The 24,430-nt window shown below is 43.9% G+C and overlaps 1 long non-coding RNA gene across 6 annotated transcripts in view; it reads right to left on the bottom strand.

Annotated features, from left to right (window-relative positions):
* Positions 1-24,333, bottom strand: part of LOC119510141 — a 29,491-nt gene extending 5,158 nt beyond the window's left edge. For 3 of the 6 annotated variants that reach the window (XR_005211823.1, XR_005211827.1, XR_005211824.1), the window contains exons 1-6: positions 23,917-24,333; positions 16,187-16,425; positions 11,333-11,462; positions 10,391-10,510; positions 9,874-9,965; positions 6,621-6,679 (exon numbers count right to left, since the gene is read on the bottom strand). This is a non-coding gene — a long non-coding RNA (uncharacterized LOC119510141). Of the gene's footprint in view, positions 1-6,620; positions 6,680-9,873; positions 9,966-10,390; positions 10,511-11,219; positions 11,463-16,186; positions 16,426-23,916 lie in introns of all 6 variants that reach the window. The other 3 variants (XR_005211825.1, XR_005211828.1, XR_005211826.1) reach the window with 3 other exon arrangements.
* Positions 24,334-24,430: the final 97 nt, after the last annotated feature.

Here is a 24,430-nt window from a genome sequence, read left to right as displayed (position 1 = left end):
CCTCTCTGTGGGCCCCTGAGCTCAGCCCTGTGAATCAGCCCCACGGCTCCTGCCCTGCCCTGGGCTCTGTTTGTGGAGCTCCATAATTAGTTAATGAACTATTTGAAGGATATTTCTGTAGTCCTTCAGCCAGGCCCATCCTCAGGGCAGTAATTGTATTTGACGTTATTTTAAAACACTGTTGTATCCAAATAGAGTTTGCATCAGCAGACAGCCTGATTGCTAATCCTGCTATCCCTGGTCTTTCTAAATTGTGCTATAAACTGCCTGGTGAGTCGTTCCAAAATGGCTGCGCCAGTGGGGAGCCCATCCCCGGGGCAGGGCTTCTCCACCGGGAAGAAGCAAGCCTCCGGGAGGACAAAGGTTAACAGCAGCTTGTGGCTGGAATCCCAGCTGACCTCTGGTGTAGAACGGACTGTTTTCAGAACAGGCTCTCTAATTGATCCCGTCTCTGGATGAGAACTACCTCTTCCTTATCTTTACTTCAGAAGAAAACAGTCTGACACTAATCACATCTGCCTTTCTTTACCACCTTTTTTGGAGACATTAGAGGAATACAGTTAAAAGCCTCGGGGCAGCTTAATGAACATCTCCAAGCCTCCGTGTCTTTGTCTGTAAAATGGGGATCAGAGACAGTGATGGGGGTTGACATTTTAGCACTTCTCACGTGCCTGGCAGGGTTTCCAAGTGTTTTACAGGAATTATTGTCTGCATTCTCTGTGAAGTACTGTTAGTAGGTACAATGATCATTTGTCACTCAGGAAGGTGAGTCACAGAGAAGTTAGGTAACTTCTCCAAGATCACATCCCAGCAATGGGTACAATCCAAATCCAGGAGACTGATTCTAGAACCTGAAGCCTAACCATATGGCTACCCTGTTTTTCTCTGCTAAGGTCATGATGAGGATTCAGTGAGGTTCACTAAATAAATATTTCTTGTGTGCCAAGTACCATTCTGGGCATGGGAGTTAGGGACAAGTTCCTGTCGTCATGGAGCTTACATTCTAGCAGAGAAGATTATCCATTTAAAGCTTTTAGTATAACATTCAAAACAAGATCGGTGATCAGTCCCCGGGGTTAGGGCTTGTGAAATTTCTGCCTGGTATTTTCATTATTTTTGTACATGTTTTAAAGTGCACTAGATTATAAATTCCCTGAAGGCAAAATAATTTCTGCTTCTTCTCTGTATCTCTTCTAACTCCTTACACATAGTAGGAACTTTGTAAATATTTGTTGAATTAACAAACTTATTGATCCTATGTATAGATGTCAGAGCTGTGAACCATGCTTGATCTGTGCATTCATGCAAAAGTTCTCAATGTAAAGTTCATCAATAGCTGTAACAGTATCTAAGATATTGTGTTACATACTATATAGGGCTATTGCTAAGAGACTCAAATGACACATCAGCACTTAGACAACTGTCATACACCAAACATGTATAACGTTTTATCAGAATATTTAATATACAGAGAGGGAGGTGGGGTGGGTAGAGATCTTCCTCTTTTTCTATGCTTCCATTGGAGCAGATGCTAATCCCAGGGCATAAACTGACCCTAGTATGTGGATGGGAGAAGACTGACCAACAGAAGCAGCAGTTATAGTAAATAGCAAGTATTTACATGCAAATCAATGCAAAAAATTTTTATTGTAAAGACACAAAAAGGGTGTGTATATTAGTTATCTATTATGCCCTAACCCTGGAAGCCACATCTTATTACTTCTGCAATATCCTATTGGTGACACAAGTCAGCCCTATTCAGTGTGGGAGGGGACCACACAAGAGCAAATCCCAGGAGGCAAGGATCATGGCGCCATCCTGTAGACTGGCTACCCTGAAGGGGAGCTGGGTCTTAGAAATCAAGAACAGTGCCCACAGTCTGGCCAGGTCTCCCAGAGACAAGAGCTGGAGGGCATCTCAGAGCTGAGGCAGCTCTGGGCACTTTGGCAGCAGGGTCTCCGGGCTCCACTCTCGTTCTCCATCCTTCACGGGACTCAGCCACACTCCTCCTGCCCTCTCCTGCCAGTTCTTCCCACACACCCCTAAGGACAGAGTCTGGTTGGCTGAGTTCATCTTTGTCCCCAGGTTATCACTGCTACTTGCCAGCCAGGTTGGCTTCCAAGGATCCACTCCTAAGCCTGGACATTGGGGTGGGGGAGACATGGTGCAAAACACATATACTGCAGCACATCGCTGTGGTCAGGACAGTCTCCCTAAAATGAGACAGAAGGTGGGACAGAGCTTAGGAAGTGTAGCCTGTCCAATGCAGCTTCTACTCAGCCAGCATTGTGCTAGATGGAGGAGCCACGGGCAGAAGAAGGAAGAAAAATGAAGGCAAATAAATTGATCCCTGCTCTCAAGGGGCTCTCAGTTTAGAGAGGAAGGCACCTAGGTTTCTTAATCTCTCTGAGCCTCAGTGTTCTCTGTCAAATGGTAGTAATAACAGCACCCACTTCACAGGTGTTCATGAGAACTGAATGAGATCCTGTGGGTAAATGCTGAAAACAGTGCCTGGCACTTAGTTATTCAGACAGTCTTCATCTTAATCCACATTCCTATGGGTATGAGTCATTGTAAAAGGGACTTCTCGAAGATGTTATTTTTAGTTAAGGTATGACCCAATTGAAAGAGGGTAGGTCTAATCCAGATTACTGAAAGCCTTATAAAGAGAACCCGGAAGTCACAGAAGCCAGAATGGAGAGGACATTGCCATGTGACGGGAGGGAGAGATACAAGCCAAGGACCCCAAGGATTGCCACGAGCCAGCACCACAATGCTACAGTCTTTGGGGAGGAGGGAAGGCTTGTTGGTATCTTGATTTTGGACTCCTTTTAGTCTCAAAGCTGTGAGCTCATTAATGCTTATTGTTTAAATAAACCTTGTGATTTGTCACAGCAGCCTGGCAAACTAAGACAACACCCATAGCCAAATAATTGTAACTTGTGCATTAATAAAGCCATACCAGAAGCACATTATGGCACTTTGGGAGCACAGAAGTGGGGATGGGTCCCTGTACCTGGGGCAGATGGGGAAGACTCCCCAGAAAGACATCTGCCAGGGTCTTGAAGGATGAGGTGGAGTTTACCAGACGAAGAAAAGAGAGAATGGCATTTCCAGCAGGAAGGAATCCCTACAGGGTATTTGGGAGAAGGTGAGATGCTATAGAGGGACTGGAAGGCAGGGCAGATGGGAGGAAAACTGGCAAGCTGGGGTGGGTGACGCTGCCCCAGAATTGGTGGACCCAGCGGGGGAGATTGGGCTTCTCCCAAAGAGTAATGGGGAGTCCCTGAAGGATCTGAAACAGTAGCCACCCTGGGAGGGAGGCCAGGACCAAGGCTTCCTTTGAAGGTTTGTTTAAAATCAGAAGACTACCTCCCCCTTTTGGTTCTAGTTCTTAAGCAGCTGTATATGATTTAATGAAAGCTGTATTCTCCATTAAAAAAGGACATCCACACTTAAGAGGAGCTAATGATACCTCCTCCTCTGGTTTCCTCTTAATAGCAATCCCTCCAGATATAATTCCACGGGCATCCAAATTAAGCAAAGCTTAATTAAGCACCAAGAAGGCCACATCTGTATAATGAAAAGACTTAATTGGAAGACTGAGAAAGCCAATGGACTCCTCATCAAATAACTCCCCATTCTCCTACAAATAACCTACCAACCAATTCAGAAAACAATGTCTGGAAAAGAAACCCCTCCTTGCATTTCAGGCCGTACCAATAAGCAGCTTGTAGCAGACTTAGGATTCTTAAGTAAGGGAATGAAGTCAGAATGTGCCTGCTTGCGGGTTTTATTATTTTAATGACCTAGGGCCAATTTTATGTGTCACTGACCATGCTTCTAGAGTGACACAAGAGGCAAAAGCAAGCTCTTGGTTTTCACTCAGAGACACCGGCAGCTCTGGTGAGGTCTGGTCCCCGGGGCGGGTTTGGGGGACACCATTAGGTTGCAGCCACCCCTGGTAGTTGCATGGCCTGCAGTTCAAAGCCCATCCTCTGCAACCAGACTTCCTGGACTTATATCCTGGCTATGACACTTCCAACCATGACCCTGGGCAACTTACTTGAGCTCTCTTCACCTCTGTTTCCTCATCTGTGAAATGGGGATGATGACAATAGCGTTTTCCTCATAGAGTTCCTCTGAGGATGAGAATGAATACACGCAAAGCATTTAGAAGAGTGCCTGGCACATAGCAAGCTCTGGATAACTGTTTGCTCTTATTATTACTTTAGTGTAGAGTAACTGATCCACAAATGTTCTCTCACTAAGTTGTACTGAAATCAAATTTTCATTTTAGGTTAGCCATGCCAATCAGCACAAACCAGGCAGTTGGCTAATGGAAGTAATCATCCAATCTATCACCAAGTTCTGGTGCTTCTCACTCCTAGGTATGCTTTGAGTCTACCTACTTCTTTCCAGTGTAGGTGCTAACTAATCCTGCAGGTTTGGGACCCAAAGTCTCTGGTTCAAAACCTGGCTCCCCTACTTACTAACTGTGTGAACTTGGGCAAGTTTCTTAATCTCTCTGAGCCTCAGTGTTCTCTGTCAAATGGGAGTAATAACAGCACCCACTTCACAGGTGTTCGTGAGAACTGAATGAGATCCTGCGGTTAAATGCTGAAAACAGTGCCTGGCACTTAGTTATTCAGGCAATCAAGCCCAGTGTCTCAGTTTGCCAGGGCTGCTATAACAAATAGCACAGACTGGTTGGCTTAACAGGAATTTATTGTCTCACAGTTTTGGAGGCTAGAAGTCCAAAATCATGGCATTGGAAGGCCATACTTTCCCCAAAGTCGGTAGTGTTCGGTTGGTGGCTTGCCATCAATCTATGACTCAGTCTCTGCCTCCGTCACATGGCTGTCTGTCTCCTTCTGTCTCCTGATAGTCCAGCCACTGGTTTCAAATTTCCTTTGCTTATAAGGACTCTAGTTATAATGGATTAGGGCTCACCCTGATTCAGTTTGACTTCATCTTAATAAGATCTTACAAGATCCTGTCTACAAATGAGTTCATATCCAACAGGACCAGGGGTTAGGACTCGAACATGTCTTTTTTGGGGGGCATTATTGAATCCCTAACAGTTACCATTAATATTAGCCCCACTCTAGTCCCAGCCACTATCACCTCTCACTTGAATGTCTGCTTATGCCTCTTAACTAATCTTCTTGCTTCCAACCTTGCCCACTTGCAAGGCATTCTCCACACAGCAGCCCAAAGATTTTCCAAAAACACAAATCTGATCATGTCACTCTCCTGCTTCAACACTGCAGAGGATTCCCACCACCCTCAGGATAAAATCCCCAAGCCCTCCCAAGGCTTCCCTGGCCCAGCTTATTTCTGCAGTCAGACCCCCAACTGCACTGACCTTCTCCTTGTTTCCCAAAAGCTCCTTAACAGAGATCTTCACAAATGCCAAAGAAGGTTTCCCCCCATGCTTTCTGCCCAGCTAATTCCTACCCATCCAAGAGAGCACAGCTTGTGTGCAACTTCCTCAGATGCCTTCCCTGCTTTTTGTACTAGGATAGGTCCCTCCTGGATTAGTTTCTCACGGCATCTATCCCTTCTTGGCGTTAACAATCGTGATTAAATTCTTACTGGAATAACTTTAATGTCCATGTAGGAACTTGGTTTAGCATCTGTATTGTTCACAGAATATCCCCAGAGCTTGATATGGTGACCAGCCCCCAGTAGGCACCCAATAAATATTTAAAGAATGACTGGGTGAATGAATGAATGAGCAAAGGAACAGATGCGGAATCGCTCCCTGGGATCTAACCCTCTGCTGCAAATGCCCTTCTGCAGAGCCCTGCTTCACTTTGCCCACCCTTTCTCTATGGGGGCAGCAGTGGGGGCAAAAGTCATGAAGTTTAAAATCCAGCAGACCGAAGACAGGCTGCCTCTGCCAAGACACCAGAGCAGGAAGGTGCTTTAGAGGCTGATCATCCTGTCCTCTGCTCTGTTAATACCACTTGTGACAGGGAACTCACTCCTAATTGTTAGCAAGTTCTTCCATTATCAACCTTAATCCTGTCTCCTAAAAATCCTCACCTATTTGTGAGATTTTTATTTTCTTTTGTGACTTCTGTGCTCTCCAACTTTTATAGAGCATATATAAATTGCTCTTGTGATTGGAGAGAAAACAATTTTTGAAAATTCTAGCCACAGAATCTAATTCTGCCTTTCATACTAACAAGAGAGGCAAAGGGAAACATACCTGCTTGCTGGCCTCACCTCCTGACATCATGTTGGGGCCCGAGTTGGGCACAAGCACCGTGTTGCCTCCAGTTTTCGCTTGGATCTGCCTGCTGTTTGCATGTACAGCGAGCCGCCTGCCACTAACTAACAAATGCTTTTCCCTGGTTTTCAAAATGCCCCTTTCCCAGCCAGGTGCACGGGACTGGAATGGTGTGTGGATTCCCGGGAGGCCACCAGGCCTGAGCCAGAGGGTGCAGCTGCCTGTCCAGACTACAGGCCCCTGGAGGGCAGAGAGGGGCTTGCTCCTGTTCGCTGTGGGTCTCGGCACCCTGTGGCCAGGCAGTGGCACAGGAGAGCTGGACAGGTGATCCAGGCCTTCGGAATAAAATTAATCTGGGAGACGGGAAATCTGAAAATCTTACCAGGTTGTTGTATTTCAGGTGCAAGTGGGTTTAGCTCTAGTCCAGCTCCTAGAATAGCCCTGAAGAAAGCAAAGAAAGGCCAGATTAAGACTTGTTGGATGAAGTGCTTTGTTTAGCTATGAATTTAAAATTTAAAATACATTTTATATATTATCTATACACTTTTAAAAAAAATGTATTAATATTAAGAAAATCCAAACATAAGCAAGAGAAGTGGTTCTAAAATTTTTCTCTCTAGTTACTAAGAACAATGCTTCTTTCTACAAGTGAAAACCAATAAAACTAAACCAGTTTGGGCTGTCAGGATGAATGCCCAGTAGAAGAATGTGCTCTTTAAACACAAACAACAACCGAAAAATCATTAAACTCAGGAGGCTGAGTTTTCAGAGGTATTTAAGGGAAGAAATGAATAGGGCCCTTGAAATTTAACAACACATTTTCTCTAAAATGTAAATGGCTTCGGAGAAATGTTCTGAGAGGTTTGTTCACTACTGCCTTGGAAGGGGACAGCAAAAAGCATAGTCAAGCACAAGGATAACAAAAGGTGTGTGTCCAGCAGCCAAAGTGTGGCACAGAAACTCCCAAGCTGGGAAAAGTATTGATCCTAGAAAACTTTCTCTAATCAGCTATCCACTTCCAGAAGCCAGGGACACCTGTGTGGGTCTTGTTTACCTTTGTATTTCAGTTCCTAACATGCTGGCAAATACACGACAGGTGCTCAGTAAATATGTGGGTCCTGGTTCATAAGCAAAGAAAGATCTGATAACATGGTAATAACACATCATGTTTTAAAAAACATTTTATTTTGAAATAATTGCAAACTTACAGGACAGTTGCAAAAATAATACAAACCCCCTACAGAGAACTCCAACATACCCCCACCCCCAGATACACAGATCCACCAATTTTAACATGTTGCTACCTTTGCTCTTTCTTTCTGTCTTCCCCCTCTCATTTTCTCTCCCTCTTTCCCTCTCTCCCTCTCTCTCATCTATCTATCTATCTATCTATCTATCTATCTATCTATCTCTATCAACTATTTCTGACCATTTGAGAGCAAACATCATACTCCTTGAACATACAATACTTCATGTACATTTCCTACAAACAAGGGTATTCACTTACATAATCAACTTCAGTGCTGTTATCAAGTTCAAGAAATTTAACATTGATTTAATGCTTACATTCTAGATTCAAATTTTTTTCTTATGTCCCAATAATGTCCTTTTGAACTGTTTCTCCTCCATTCTTGGATCCCATCCAGTATCATGTATTGTGTTTGATTGTCATTATCTTTTTAGTTTTTCACTCTTTATTTTTTAATTGTGGAAACATATTTATAAGATAAATCTTCCCATCCCAACCCCTCCCAAACATAACATTCAGTGTGATTAATCACATTCACAATGCTGTGGTACCCTCATCACCTTCCATTACTAAACCTTCCCTTCACCCCAAACAGAAACCCTACTCTTATTTTGCATTAACTCCCCATTGCCCCTGCTCCCTACCTTTGGTAACCTGCACTCTACTTTCCATCTCTATGAGTTTGCACGTCCTCTGATATTTTCTTTGTGGTTACCATGGGGCATAATTTAACAACTTAACTCTATAACAATCTTGTTTGCTTCTATACTGACTTAACTTCAATAGCATATGTAAACTATGTTCCTGTACACTTTTGTCCCCTCACCTTTATGTAGTTCTTGTCACAAATTTTATGTATCATGAGTCCAGAACCACTGATTTATCATTACAGTTTGTGCATTTGTCTTTTCGATCTTGTAGGAAATTATAAGTGGAGTTACAAACCAGAAATACAATAGTACTGTTATTTATATTTACCCATATCATTATCTTTACCAGAGATCTTCATTTCTTCTGGTAAGAAAGGAAGCCATCACTTCTGTTTCTTTGTATGTTTTGTAATCTGTTGTTGAAACCTGGATATTTTGATATTTTAATGTGTCATCACTGGAATTTAGACTTGGAGTCATCCATTCCTAAATGCAAGCTAGTGTTATGACAGAGCTTTCTGTGAATGCCAAGAGCTAACAAAAAGAAGAAAGAGGAGAAGGAGGAGGAGGAGGAGGAAGAGGAGGAGGCGGAAGAAAAAAGAAAATACCTTTCCCAGTCTTTGCAGACTCTCCTTCAGAGATTATCCAAACAATGAGTTCATAGAATAGCTCCAGGCCAAAGCGTAGGGGCTCCCCGATCCTTTCTGTGCCTGCAACTTGTCTCGTCCAAGTGCGTTTGGCCCTAGACAATATGTGGCTATGAATGTCCCCTCTTTCCTGTTTACGTGGCTATGAATGTCCCCTCTTTCCTAAGGAACAGTTTCCTCACAATCCAGGCACTGCACTCCATGTCCTGCAGCTGCAATCCCTTGCTCCAGGCAGCCACGTGACTGCTCACCCACAGCACAGTGTAGGAGGGCCCTGTGTGCCGCCTTCTACATGCAGGGCAAGTACTGGGATGGTGAATCTCTCTGGTCACCACCAGACAGATTGGGCCAGACATACATGCTCCCAGTACATGCATGAGGGTTACTCTGCTCCCTCCGGAACCGGAACCAGGGATCTGCACAGGCACTGTGGCCCACTCTGCGCTCGCTGACCCATGAGAGGTGGGGAGGGGCCAGCCAGAGCACAGAGCTCATGCTGCTTTTCATTAGCCTTTGTCTTTTTTTGTTTTTCTATTATATGTCATGCTTTTAATACAAACTTTAAAAAATCTGGAACAATATAAATTGTACAGATTCGATCAATCTTCTTGTTTTGTTTTTAAACTAAATCTCTAAACGCACCAATGTGAAAAATTGAGAAAAATGCATCATTCTAGACTAAAAGTTTACATTCCTTACAAGACAATCTACCTTTTGATTTGTTCCTGAGAAAGAGGGGTAGATAGAGAGAGGGTAGAGAAGGGGCAGAACAAGTTTTTAATTTCCCTCTTTTCTTATTTTAAAGTTTGTTTTTCCTGAAAAAATACCTTGTTCTCTCTTTTTAAGAAAAAAAAATCTTGAAAAGAAAAAAATTACATTTTTATGTTAGAAATATACATATATTATATACCTCTTACATTTTACAAATGTAGCAAATTATTCAATACAAATGGACACCAAAAAAATGCAAAAAAATAAAAAAAATTTCCTACGAAACCAGGTAAATTAGTGCAGGCTTTTGTTTTTGTTTTCTTAGAAAAAATAAAACTATAGCAAAATGCCTAGATTTGAGACAGGACACACACTGACCTGGGCCCAAGACCCCAGCGCTGGAGTCAGGTTCCTGAACACGCTTTTCTTCGTATTTCAAAAGACACTGAAGGGTTGGTCTCCCCTGGTCCCTGTTGGAGAGAGACAAGCACCCTGGGGGTGGGTGGGCATGAGTGTGGGAGAGGGGGTCTGGAAGGGAGATATGGCAGCACCCAGCCTTTCCTGGGGAGCAGCTCTCTGTTTGGACCTGTCATCCGGGTGGGAGCTGAGGACAAAGGACAGGTGGCCCAGCAGGGCTGGCCCCTGAGCAGGCGAGGGGGACAGATGGGGCTGGGGGAGGTACAGCTGGTGCCCGTCGCAGGAGGAGGAGACTGGCAGTGTCTGTTTGGGCCAGATCCACTGCCTCAGCAGTTGCCCACCTGGAGTCACTGGGGAGGGATGGTGGGGTGGGCTGGGGTGCCAGGGGCTCTGGTGCTCCTAGGTGAGGGGGGCCTGATACCAGGACCCCCACTTGCCAAAGCACCATCATCAGCCTTTGTCTTGATTCCACACTCACTCTGTTACTGCAGCTCTGTAACTGTTCTCTGAGCTTTGGGAAAGATGTTTCTGCCGCTTCTTACTGGTTGTTCAAAGCTTCTGCGAGGGGACAGAGCCCCGAAGCATCCTACTCTGCCACCTTGGTTGGGGTGGAGAGAACACATCGCATTTTACAGTTAACATTGACTTAACATTATTTCATTCCCAGCTCATCTCTGGGAAATGGGACTACAGAGGTTGTATTTTAAATTTGTCTGCATTGTCTGTACTGTTTATGAGTACGTATTTTGAAATGGTAAGTAATAAAATTATTTCCCTGTTGGGAAAAAAGTAATTCTCATAACCATCATCACCAATTTCTTAGTTTGAAACCTCATTTTGGAACAAGGTAGGGAATTAATTCTGCCCTAGATTATAATTCAGTAGGAGGGCAAAGTGATGGTTCATTTGAATTCTTTCATCTGCAAATATTTATTCAACACTGACTTGTACTAAAACAGAAGTAGATAGGCAGGGGGGGATAATTATATGCAAGAATCGCAGCCTATAGGCTGGCAGGGGAGACAGGTATTAAACCTGTCCACCTGCAAACAAGTGTCTGGTTGCAAATGAGACAGTGGCCATGGGCAGAGGAACCCCCTGCGAGGAGTGCCTGGGACCCCAAGGTTGGTTTCCTGCACAGGCTTGGTTCCACATGTTTGCTCTTGCAATATTTATCTACCCAGAAAGCTTTTCCTCCTTTCTCTCCCTACTCAAACATGACCTTGCTTCAGAACCCTGCTCACGTCCACAGTTCCTGCCCAAGGCCTCCCTGACTGCTGGGACTCTCATGTGATCCCTCCCCTCACCATCTCTTTCCTCCTGGTGCTGTCAACTCCCAAGTTGAGGATTACATAACTCTTCAGCAGTCTTCTCTTCCCAGCTAGAGTTACCGTCTTGGAAGGCATGGATCAGCTCTTACATCTTGTTGAATCCTTCCACCGGGCCTCGCTCAGGGATCGTTGTCTGGAGGTAGTCAATAAATCCCCGAAGAGTGGAGGAATAGAACAGGGAGGTTTGATAGACCCTCTGGAAGCAGCATTGTGCACCTTCTGGAAATAACAGACACGGTGTGACCTATCTCTGCTGAAGTCCCAGAATGCAAACCACAGAGCAGCAAAAGAGCCCCAAACACAACCCTGCTCCTGTCTCTGTCCCTGAAAACAACTCTTTGGCCATATGCAGTCTTACCATCCAAAATATCAACAGATTTAGACAGAAATGTCTGTCCATTTGGGTTTGAACTTAGTGTAGCCCTAGCCAGTGAGTAAGGTAAAAGAACGAAGCATAAGAATGTCATGGCTTGGGAAGAAATCCTGACTCTGGTTTCTGATTATCTTTCTATGTCATATGCACCTGTTTCAACCATCATCTTTCTTCCAGGCCTACAACTAATTCATGCAACAAACTCCCACCTCTTATCACACACCGCCCCCCCCCCCCGCCCCCAACTCTAGAGATAAACCAAGCTCAAAGAAGGGATATACCAATTTCTCAGCCAATTCCCCATCCCAAGTTCAAATTTGCAATTCTAAACCCAGAATCTAATTTCTAGGCTTCCCCTTGGTTTCTGAGCTGCCTGCTGCTTAGGCAGAAGGAAGGAAGGAAGCTGGGCCAGAAATGTCAGAGTTAGTAGGTCCTGAAGCCATTTTTTAATGCCAGTCCTCATCTTTATATGCCCTGCAATTATCTGGTGCCTTTGTTTCATTCCCTCTTCTGATTCTTCAAAAACTCCTTTCCACTCCTCCTCAGCCCCGAGAGAAAAATGAGGATAGGTACAGTCTGTTCACAGACAAGGAATTCCAGACTTCTCTTAAACTCATGAAAAGATGCTCAGTTATGATCATAATAATAGAAATGCAAGTTAAAAGTACAAGGAGAAATTATCAGATTGGCAAACATTAAAACATTAGATAACACCATCTGGTAAAATTGCGGGGAATGCGTTCTGAAGCCTGCTTGTATGAAGCTAACCTTCTCTGAGCCCCTTAGAGAACAATTTGGCCAAATAACTCTGATTTTAAAATACACTGACTGGATGACCAAGCAATTTTGCTTCCAGGTAATAAGAGATTTACTTGTACATTTGTGCAAAATGATGTACGCACAAGAATATACACTGTAGTGGAGCTTCTAATTGCAGAGGACGGGGAACTATCTAAACGTCTATCAATTAGGGCACCAGGTAAATGAATTATGGTTCGTTCCCACAATAGCATGCTGTACAGCCATTCAAAAGGAGTAAGGAAGGTCTATCTGGAGTGATATGGAAAATTTTGCAGGTATATTTTTGTATCAGTGTTCTCCAGAGAAATAGAACCAATAGTACAGGTGTGTGTGTGTGTGTGTGTGTATGTGTGTGTTAGTGTGTATGAAGACGAGTTGGCTCATGCAGTTGTGGATGCTAACAAATCTGAAATCTGTAGGGCAGGCTGGCAAGCTGGGAACTGAAACATGATTTTTATGCTGCAGTCTTGAGGCAAAATTTCTTCTTCTCTGGGAAACCTCAGTTTTTGCTCTTAAGGCCTTCAACTGATAGGTTGAGGCCCACCCACATTATGGAGGGTAATCTCCTTTACTTAAAGTCAACAGATTTCAGATGTTAATCACATCTATAAAATGCCTTCCCAGCAACATCTAGACTAGTGTTAGAGCAAACAACTGGGCACCATAGCCTAGCCAAGTTGACACAAAAAATTAACCATCACAATTGTGAAGTGAAAAGAGGAAGGTGGAGGACAGTGAGCTAAGTATGCTACCATTTGTGACTGGGAAGATTATGCACATTTATGTTGGTAAAAGCATGGAGAAGCCCTGGAAAAACTCCCAATGACCCAGGGAAATTGGTTGGCTCTAGAACAGGGAATGGGGCGTCTGGGGAGCATCAGAAGGACGGAGACTTTTTTTTTACTAAGTTCCCTTTTGTATCTTTTGAGTGTTGTATCACGTGTGTGCATTACCTACTTAAACAAAAAGTCAAAACAAATGTTCATTCCTTCCTGAAGCCTTCCCCAGTTCACCCGGCTGAGTTCGTCACTCTATCCTTTTGGCTCCCGAAGTATTTTATCTGTGTGTCTGCGATAGAATTCACCCGGTTGTAACGTAATTTAACTGTTCACAGTGTTCTCTCCTCCACAAAATCATTAACTTCTGGGAGGCAGAGACTGAGCCCTTGTTTCAGTCATCACTACAGTCCCAGAGCCCAGCCCCCAAGTGTTTGCTGGAGTAAATAAATAAATGGATAACTAGACGTTTTTCATTCCCTTCCTACATTTCCGTCACTACTGGGTTAGTTTCCAAGGGCTACCGTAACAAAGTATCACAAACTTGTTGGCTTAAAACAATAGAAATATTAAGACTCAGGGAAGGAATGTGGGAAGATGGGGGAATCAGTCCGTCCACCAAAACGACGACTGAACTGGCTGGGACTGTCTGAATCAACTATTTTGAAACTCTGGAGTTCAGTGGAACACTGTGCAGTATCCAGGAAGGAGTGGGAGGAAAAGGCTGGTGAATTGTGGTAGATACCAGTGAGGTCCACTCTCCCTACAGGAGCTACAATTCCCCATCCCACAGCCTCAGGGTGGGCAGCAGTGGGGACTGCTGCTCCGTTCTGGCAGCTTGATGGTGCCAGGGTGGGACATAAGACCTAGTCTTCCAAACTCCAGGGGAGTGTGTTCTCATCACCAATCACTGCTTTTGATCAGCTACCTCAGATTGTTGGGGACTGGCTCTGAAGGCTGCCATTGTTCCAAATCTCCTCGGGCAAAGGCAGCAGAGGAATCTTAAAGACTGGAACCTTCCTCAAATCTATGGAAAATAGTTAAAGGGCTGCATTAACTGGGTGAGTGCTGAATCAAGAAAACACTGCTTCAAAAGCCATGGAAGAAGCTCTTGGTGCCCTTGCTGGCCCCGTCCCCACTGTTTAGGTTTGCTAAAGCTGCCAAAATGGGTTGGCATTTACAATGGGGATTTATTAACTTACAAGCTTACGGTTCTTAGGCCATGAAAAATGTCCAAATTAAGGCATCAACAGGTTGATACCTTTTTCCTGAAGAAAGGCTGCTGGTGATCTGGACTCCTCTGGCACATGGTTTCGTTGCTTTCAGCTTCTGGCTTCTCCGTGGCTACTTTTCTCAGCGTCTCCAGGGGTTTTTTCTCTAAACTTCTCTGGGGCTTTTCTCTGTCTTTTATCCTCTTATAAAGGACTCCAGTAAGGGGATTAAGACCCACCTGGAGTGAGGTGGGTCACATCTCAATTGAAATCACCTAATCAAAAGGTCCCACCCATAATAGGTCTACACCCACAGGAATGGATTAAAAGAATATGATCTTTTCTGGGGTACGGAACAGCTTCAAATTACCACCTCCACCCCCTCCACAATGTGGGGTGGAGCCAGCTTGTGTTCCCATTGTGGGTCCCTGGCCCTGTTCCAGAGGGAACAGACTGGACCTTGTGCACATACTGGGGTGCATGTTGATCTGGCAATCCCACTTCTAGCTATATATACAAAAGAATTGAAAGCAGGGACTCAAACAGATATTTGCACACCGATGTTCATAATGACCTATTCATAATTGCTAAAAGATGGAAACAACCCAAGTGTCTATAAACAGATGAATGGATAAACAAATTTAGTATATATATACAATGGAATATTATTCAGCAATAGAAAGGAATGAAGTCCTGATTCATGCAACAACATGGGTGATCCCTGAAGAAGTCAGGTTGAGTGAAGTAAGCCAGAAAGACAAGACACATATTGTATGATGGAACTGGTATGAAATAATTAGAATAAGCAAATCCACAGAGTCAGAAACTAGAATACAGTTTACCAGGGGCTGGGAGGTAGGGGAATGGGCAGATTATGCTTAAATTGTACAGAATTTCTATGTGGGTTGATGGAAAATTTTGGTAATGTATGGTGGTGATAGGAGCACAACACTGTAAATGTAATTAATAGCACTGAATTATATATTTGAATGTGGCTAAAAGGGAAAATTTTAGGTTGCATATATGCTACAAGAATAAAATTTTTAAAAAAATCATAGAACTGTACAACACAAAAGTGAACCCTGATGTAAACCATGGACTATAGTTAATAGGACAATTATTACAATGTTCTTTCATCAATTGTAACAAAGGCACCCCACTAATGCAAGGTGTTAATAATAGGGTGGTAGGGTACATGGGAACTCTGTATTTTATGCAAATGATTTTCATATAAACCTACAACTCTCTAGTAAAAACAAATTATTTTTAAAAATAAAAAATCAGGACCCAGAAATGTATTTTCTCACAGGTCTGGAGACTGAAGTCTTAAATCAAGGCGTTGGCAGGGCTGTGCTCCCTCGGAAGTCTCTAGGGGATGATCCATCTTTGTCTCTTCTTAACTTCTTCTGGTGGTTGTTGGTAATTTTGGGCATTTCTTGGCTTGCAGATGCATCGCTCCAATCTCTCAATCACTCCATTGTCACACGGCCTTCTCCCTCTGTCTGTGTGTCTGTGCCCAAATCTCTATTATAAGAATACCACTTACATTGGGTGTAGGGCCCACCCTAACCCAGTATGGCCTCATCTTGCACATCTGCAAGGACCCTATTTCCACATCAGGTCACATTCACAGGTTCTGGGTGGACATGCATGTTGGGGGAACACTATTCAACTAGTACAACTATATATTTGTGTTTTACTCCAGAAACTACCAATTACATAGAATCCGGATTTTAATTTCTTAGTCTGCTTAAACAAGTAAAGTGAAATGATTTGGCTTACACAATGGGAATTTATTTGCTCATGGTTTCCAGGCCAGCAAAGTGTCCAAATCAAGCCATCATCAAGGGGATGTCTTCTTCCTGAAGACCCTCGTTCTGGGACTGGCTGCTGGTGATCGTGGCTCCTTGGTCATACGGCAAAGCACGTGGCGGCGTCTGCTGGTCTCCCCCTTCTCTTCCAGGTTTTGTTGATTTCACCTTCTTGCTCCCATGGCTTTCTTTCTTTGTCTGAATTTCATTCTATTTTAAAGAAGTTCAGCAATAGGATTAAGACCCATCCTGGTTGAGGTGGGGCATACCTTGACTGAAGTAACCTCATCAAAAAGTCCTGCTTACAGCGGGTTCACACCCACAGGAATGGGTTGGATTCAAGAACATATTTTTCTGGGGTACATATAGCTTCAACCCATCACAGTCAGAATGACATGACAAACCTGATCCTTAGATTTGGAGGATATTAGAGGGTAGAAGTAAATATATATATATATATATATATACACCATTTAAAAATATATTGAAGATTTTCACTTAAATGAGTTGAGAGTTTAGTACTTTTCAAGGGCAAACAGTTCCTCAAACAGGAAGAAGTTTAATTTTTACCTGGTAGGGAGATAAGGAATCAAAAAACTTTCCCTCCCTGAACTGTTGTGCTTGTTGAGGGCCAAATGAGGCAATTTGGGTTGACGTAGTTCATGAGCAATCATGCTCCAAAGGGAGAGTCTTACTATGAATTCCAGAAGTGGCATCTGAGTTGGCCAATAAAGATTGATAGCGTGACTGCCCAGCTAGGACTCACCAGGATGGAGAAGTAGCAGAAGTCAGAGGGGCGTTCAGCCTTGTGGTTAAGCGCAGGCTATGGAATCAGAAAGACCTGCTTTCAAATCCTGATTCTACCTGCTGATCAGCCATGTGAACTTGGGCGAGTTACTCACCATCTCCAAACTCATTTCCTCATCTGTGAAATGGGTTTAAAGAAAACTGGTGCCTCCTGGGGTTGTGAGTGGAATTACTGAAATTAGGTCTTAACATGCCTAGTGGAGTCACTGATATATTTTTTTAAATAGCATTTTAAGGCTGAGTCCCCCTTTCCATGGAAGGGAAGAACAGTCAAACAGCCATACGAAAGAGCTTATGAGTAAGGGCCCAGATGCCTGGCATGGGAGGTATCTGCCGTGGAAGGTCAGAGAGCAGAGGGCTGCTGGGCTGAGCAGGCACAGATGTTAACCTTTAATAACAAACAGATGCAAAGTGACTGCTGCAATCTGAAACTCTGCAGTTAAGTCATATTGATTTCCCCCTCCACCTCCACCAGGGTGTATTTATAGAACTTACCATGGAAGTCTCCACTGCGTAATCAGACCAGAGCCCTGCTCACTCTCTGCTCTGACGCTCTACTGTCTGCGGCCTCTCTCTCCTGATGCACTCAACCATCAGGACATCCGGGAGAGGCCACCAATTCCATCCAGCTGCCCTTAGCCTCACCTTGTCTAGGCTGCCCAAGGTGGCAGGGCCCACCCAGGAGGTGTGCCTGGCTGCATGTGCTGTGTCTGATAACATCCCAAAGGCAAACAAAAAGGACTTTTCAGTTCAGCCAGGGATGATCAATGCTTTTGCGCAGATTGGGGAGAACTGGCTGATCTCACAAGCCAACTCACGTTCCATTAGAAATGGATGAAATCATCCAGACCCTGAAATCTTCTGGGTGACATTTTCATTTAAATGTCACCAGTGTAGTCGGGCTAGAGTCCCCTGCCTGTGGCCTGTGCCATGATCAGCCAGGCTCGTGCACATCATCAATGGAGCTGATTTGTAATCTTCCACTGCAGCCTGCTGCTGCCCTGATTTCCTCAGCACTGAGAAAAGTCGTGTGCCCAAATGCTTCCACATTACAGCTTTTAAAATCTTTTCCTTTGATTAAAGGGGCCAAACAACAGATTCACTTATGTTTACTGAGTGCCTGGTTTGTAATGTGGGCTCTAGAGTCAGAATGCCTAAGTTCAAATAAATCTCTTCTCCATAAATCAGGAGCTGTGTGGCTTCGAGCAAGTTACTTAGCTTCTCTAAGCCTTAGTTTCTTCATTTGTAAAAGGAGACTCATAATTCCTGCCTCATAAGGTTGTGGAGAGGATTGTCTCGGGTTTGATTCATGAGAAGCAAACTCTGAGACAGTAGTTGGCAAGCGGGATATTTATTAGGGAATGATCTTCAGAGCAACACCTGTAAAAGGGCGGGCAGGTAGCAGGCTTTGGGCAGGGGGGAGAAGCTGAGCTGCAATGTAGACCCAAGGAAAGCATCAGCCAACCCCAGAGGGCGCTCCGGAGCTGGGACAGCCTTTAGAACTATCCTGAGCTGGGACAAAGGGCCCTCTGGATACAGGCTGCTCCTGGAAGGGGTGGGGGTGGGGTGGCCTTGGGTAAGGCAGTTTTCCTCAGTTGAGCCAATCCCCAAAGGGTACCCACAAGTGACAGTGGTCTTCCTCAGCATTCTCAGCAGTCATGGGAATTAGACCCTCATCACAACCTCCTCCAAAAGATTAAATGAGATCATCAACAGAAAGCCCTTAACAGAGTACTTGGCATACAATAAGTGCACTCAATAAATCACAGCCATTACAATTGTCATTTTTACAATTGTTTGTCACTCGTGATAGATGGTAGGGATACAGTGGAGGTCAAGATTCAGTTCCTGCCCTCAAGAAACTCAATCCATGAGCAAACTGGACAATCAGACAAACAATTACCATGCAGAAGTGAAAGGCTGGCACAGGATTTGCACAAGAGCACTTAGAAAGGACACATGACCCAGACTAGGAGGACGAGGGAGAATGGTGCCAAAGATGACGCCTGAAGACCAAGAGTCGTCAGCCAGGCCAAGGAAGTGGGAGGCGGAGGGGCTGGGAGAGAAGGTATCAGGTGGAGGAAGAAGTACGTGCAGAGGCAAAAGAAAGCACAGGGCGTGCATGATGCAGTGCAGCACGGTGGGCACAGAGTGAGCACCAGGGGGAGGGAAAGAAGGATAAGGGCACACCGGGCCAAGGAGTTTGGACTTTGATATACAGACAGCAACCAGGAGCCATCAACGGCTCTAATCAGAAACCACCACTCTGGCTTCCACGTGGGTCATGGAGGGGAGTTGGACAAGACTGGAGGCTGGGACACCCATTTGAAGCTGTTGCCAGAGTCCAGTGAGAGACGAGGGTGACCTGGACCAGGCTGGTGGCAATGAAGACAGAGAAGAAGGGACAGAGTCAAGGAATATTTAGGAGGTGGGATCTACAAATTGGTGATGACTGGATGGTAGGAGAGAAGAAGGAAAACAGTGTGGTGCTCAGGCTTCTGGCTGGGCAAATAAACTTCAGAAGGCTTGGAGAATGTGTATCCCAAGATCTGGAGAAATTGCTTTGATTAAATATATATATATATATATAAAATATAGTATGTGGGTGTGTATATATATGTGTGTGTGTGTGTGTATAGAACATAGTATATAATGTATACTATATACTATATGATAAATAATAGAGGCGCACACACAAAGGTAGATTGCAAATTCCCTAAAGGGCAGAGACTATGGTATGTAGTCAAGAAAAGTAAAATGGTTTGTTAGTTATCTGAATTACCAAATTCTGAATACTGGAAAATATCCCAAACTATTTCAAACTCAATTTTACCTTTCTTGGTAGATCTGAAATTACTTTGGATTCATCATCGTGAATATATACTTGTCTGTGTGGCTTTATAGATGTAAAGAACTAAGTTAAGTTAGGGACGACCCCAAGGTTGTGGTGTTTGAATCATTAACTCTTATCAGCTTATACATCCTGGGAATGGACAGGTGTGATTATGGTTCATTTATGGGATTATAAGCATCAGTGCCACACTGAAGGTGAACAGGTTCGAAAGTGGTTGTTAAAGGCATGTAACCCACAGAGTAGCACTACAAACACAGTGAGCGTTAGCATGATACACTCATAAGGTATGACACTGGTTCAAAGAGTTAACAATAGAGATATATGGAAATACTATCCATTACATATTATAGACTATGTTTAATAGGGATATCTTACCAGCACTACACTAATACTAGGGATGAATAATCAGCAGCTGACAAGAGCTCTGGGATGTTTTATGTTACGATAATTGCTTAAAATTGAGAGTGATGATGATTGTACAACTAAATGAAGATAATGTGGGAAACTGTTTATCTTGGGACAGAATATATATTATGTGAAATTTGGAATCCACTATTTAATAAATCAGGCCCTCGACTTGAGGCTTGCTCTTGTGAAACTTAGGGCTATAAATGGGAGCTAAGCCTTCCTATAATTATGCCTAAGAGGCACCTCCACAGAACCTCTTTTGTTTCTCAGATGTGGACTTTCTTTCCCTAAGCCCAACTCAGCAAATAAATTCATTAACTTCCCCTCCATGAGGGACATAACTCCCAGGGGAATGACTCTCCCTGGAGACATGGAACATGACTCCCAGGGATGAGCCTGGCCCTGGCACTGAGGGATTGAAAATGTCTATTTGACCAAAGAGGGGAAAAAAGTAACAAAATAAGTTTACAGTGGCTAAGAGAGCTCAAATAGAGTCGAGAGGCTATCCTGGAGGTTTCCCGTATGCAAGCCCCAGCTAGATATCCCAAATGGCCCCGTATGCCATGCCTTTACCAAAAGTAGGTCCCTACTTGAGAGTCTACAAAATATTCTGTCACTAAGTTTTATCTCTCAGAAACTTAAATCCACCGGAGTGTTCCTATGCCAGACAGGTCCTAAAGCCCAAAGGCCACAGCCTGTTTAAGAAAAACAATCAGATGTAGCCCCCTTCCCCATACTGTTGACACCCCTTTTCAATATGAAAAGTTAGGGTGCTCACTGCCTAGACACTCAGAAAGATCAAGAAAGTGATTAAACAAGAGGAAGGGGTAACAATAGACAAGATAGGAGTTAATAAAGGATTATGAATACTGAAACTTCATATAAACACACATATGCACACACATATATACATATTTTAGATGCTAGGGTATTAGAATAGCTAAAAGGAAATAACTGAAATGGTGGAACAGTCTATAACATTCTTTGAAATTTGCTCTATAGCTAATCATTCAATTGTGCTTTGAAAGTTAGTACCTTTCTATATTTATCCTATATTTCACAATAAGGGAAGAACTGAAACTGTGGAACTGTAACCCATAACATTTTTTGAAATTACCTATATTACTGCTTATTGAGCTGTATTTTGAAAATTTACACCTTTCTGTATATATTTTATATTTTGCAATAATGGAAATAACTGAAATTGTGGAACTGTAACTGATAACATTCTTTGAAATTTGCTAACTACTTGTTAAATCGTACTTTGAAAGTTATCACTGCTGTGTATATATTTTAAAGTTCACAATAAAAAAGGCATTAAACAACAAAAGTAAAATGGTTTGTTAGTTATCTGAATTACCAAATTTTGAATACTGAAAAATATCCCAAACCATTCAAACTCAATTTTACCTTTCTTTGATGGATCTGAAATTACTTTGGATTATCATTGTGAATACTTACTTGTCTTGTGTGGTTTTTTGGAGTAAAGGACTAGGTTAAGTTAGGGCTGACCCCAAGGCCATGGCTTTTGAATCACTAACTGTTATCAGCTCATTCACTCAAGCATTTATTAAGCAACTTCTATATGTCAGGTACCAAGAAGTGGCATCTGATGATACTAAGATGTATAAAAGCCGATTCCCGTCCCCAAGGAGTTCACAGTCAGTGAGAAGACACTGGTAAGGAAAACAATTCTGAACTTTTCAACAGGTATTAAGACAGAGGGCCACACAGAGGGATCCCAGGAAGGGTAGTGACTCAACAGGTGCTATCAGCCTGTTTTGTTTTGTTCTTATTTTTCTTTCACAAAAATGGAGGAAGGAATTCTAGTTACTCAAGATTTGGAGTTCGTTGATTTGATATGTAATCCCTGAGATTATTCCAGCCAACAAACAATAGAACTCACCCTCCTCTTGTTTTACAAAATTATTTATGAAGTACATTGTGGCTGGTAAGCAATGCAGTGAATTCTTCTAGGAGTGACAGGATGGAAAGCAAGGCTCTCTGTCTCATTTGGTGACAAGAAATCCTCTAGCCAAGACTCCCCATGTAACTCATCTGGCTACATCTTTCTGACCTCGGAGCAGTGGCTGAGGCTGATGGGAAAGTCTGAGCAAAAGTCAAGACTCACTGTCTGGAACTCAGAGAAATGCCCAAGTTTCATCCTTATTGCTGGTCTTTGATTCCATTGTTTCTGAGGCATCCCACTGAGGCTATGTCACAGGCTCTGGACTCAGACAAAGGATACTCTTACCAGAGAGGAATTCTACAAGGCATCTGTAGTAAAGCCATCAAGAACAGCATGGCTTGAAGGAGCATCTTCTAACCAGCTCTTCAAGCCTTAGGGCTCTGCTTTAGACAAATCTATAAGTCCCTTGTGGAGCACAACCCTCAAAAGCAATTAGGTTACTCCCAGAGAAACCTGCTTCCTCCCTGCTTCTGTCTAGGAAAAGAAAAAAAAGATCAGCAAAGAATGCCCTCAGTACTTAAACTGATGTTGTAGTGAAAAGCAAATTGAGCAAAGGAAGAAGAGAGAAATAAAAATTCACTTTTGATTCGATCTTCAATAAACTTCAACATTTATTGAATATGGATTCTGTACCAGCCCTGTGCTCAAGGCTTCAGGTATAAAAAGCATCAGACACTACTAGTGAATGTGAGGGTCCAGTTCCTTCAAAAGTAATATTTCTTATGGTAAATCAGTGTGATGGCATTTGGGTTTATACATCAGTCTCTTGTATGTTTGGTGAGCTGAGTCAGTCCTCACAGTCTAAATCCACCTCTGCATTTTCACAAAACTGAGTTTTGGAACTTCAAAGCTGATAAGTAAATCTTTGTTAAGTGGGAATCATTCCACAGGAAATGATCAGCAGGCCTCCCTAGCTCCAGAAGGAGTGAGCTGAGTGCAGGGAGAGACAAGAGGTCTCTGAGTTCCATGTTAGTCTCTGAATCTGAGTCGGAAAATTGGGCCCAATATTTAGTCCAACAAAGCTTCTAAAACTGTTTCTGGAGAAGGGAATGAGTCGGCATGCCTACGGATGTAAAATGGAACCTCCCAAACATTCTCTCTTCTGGGGCACAGACTTCCCAGGGGAATCAGGGAGCTCAGCTGAGGTTACAAATGCAACCAGCCACCTTTGAATCAACCAAACAAAATATTTTACTGGGTTTGGTCCCTGTTTCCAAAATGAAGGTCACAACTTTCGATTTTACCTTTTACTCTGGTAGCAAGAACCAACATCTACCATAAAAAAAGATCAAAATCCAATAGACTAGACTAGAGGGGGACCAGGGTGGGGGAGGGTGGGGAACGGGGAGTTAATGCTTAATGAGTTTCTGTTTGGGGTGATGGAAAGGTTTTGGCAAAGGGTAGTGGTGACAGTGGCACAACGTTGTGTATGTAATTAACACCACCGAATTGTATACTTGGAAGCGGTTCAGATGGAAAATGTTGCGTACATGTTACCACGATAATTTTTTAAATGTGATTTTTCTTTAAAGTTGTTCACTGCAATGAAAAGTTCCTGTATTTGAGATATAAGGTTCAAAGAGAATAAAACCATCTGCTGATGCAATCGTTTTTCCTTCCTTCGGTTTCAAAAAGAAGGCAGGTGAGTTTCCACGGCACTTACCACTCTGTCCTCGGCTTTGTTAATGGTGTCAGATCAACCTTCCAGAGCTCCTCCCTAGTAGTCCTCGAGCCCCAGGAAAGAATGGGATTAAAGGCGCCGGTGTTCCCTAACCTCGCTGTATCGGGGAGGGAGGGTGGCGAGGGGAGCGAGACGACTCTAGCTCGAAACCACTTTAAAGGCCAACGACGCCTGCGTTTTTATGCGAAGGAGGGGCAGCAGCCACACGGCACGCGGCTGCCCCCCGGGTGTGGGCGACACCCACGTAGCGCGAAGCGGAGGCAGCGAGTCTGAAAACCGAAACCGGCCTAGAGGACACGAAGGACGCCCCCGGGCGGGGCTCGCTGGTCCGGGTGACCACCAGGAGGCGGACCCCGCGAGAGCGCCCTCGCCCATCCCCGGCTCCGCCCCGCCCCGCGCCCCCCGGCTCCGCCCCGCGCCCTCCCGGCTCCGCCCCGCGCCCCCCCCCGGCTCCGCCCCGCCCCGCACCCCCTGGCTCCGCCCCGCGCCCCCCGGC

Source organism: Choloepus didactylus, chromosome 15 (genome assembly GCF_015220235.1).
Source record: "Choloepus didactylus isolate mChoDid1 chromosome 15, mChoDid1.pri, whole genome shotgun sequence".
Lineage (NCBI taxonomy): Eukaryota > Metazoa > Chordata > Mammalia > Pilosa > Megalonychidae > Choloepus > Choloepus didactylus.
Note: the sequence above shows the minus strand (reverse complement) of the source record. Positions and strands in the feature narration are given on the sequence as shown.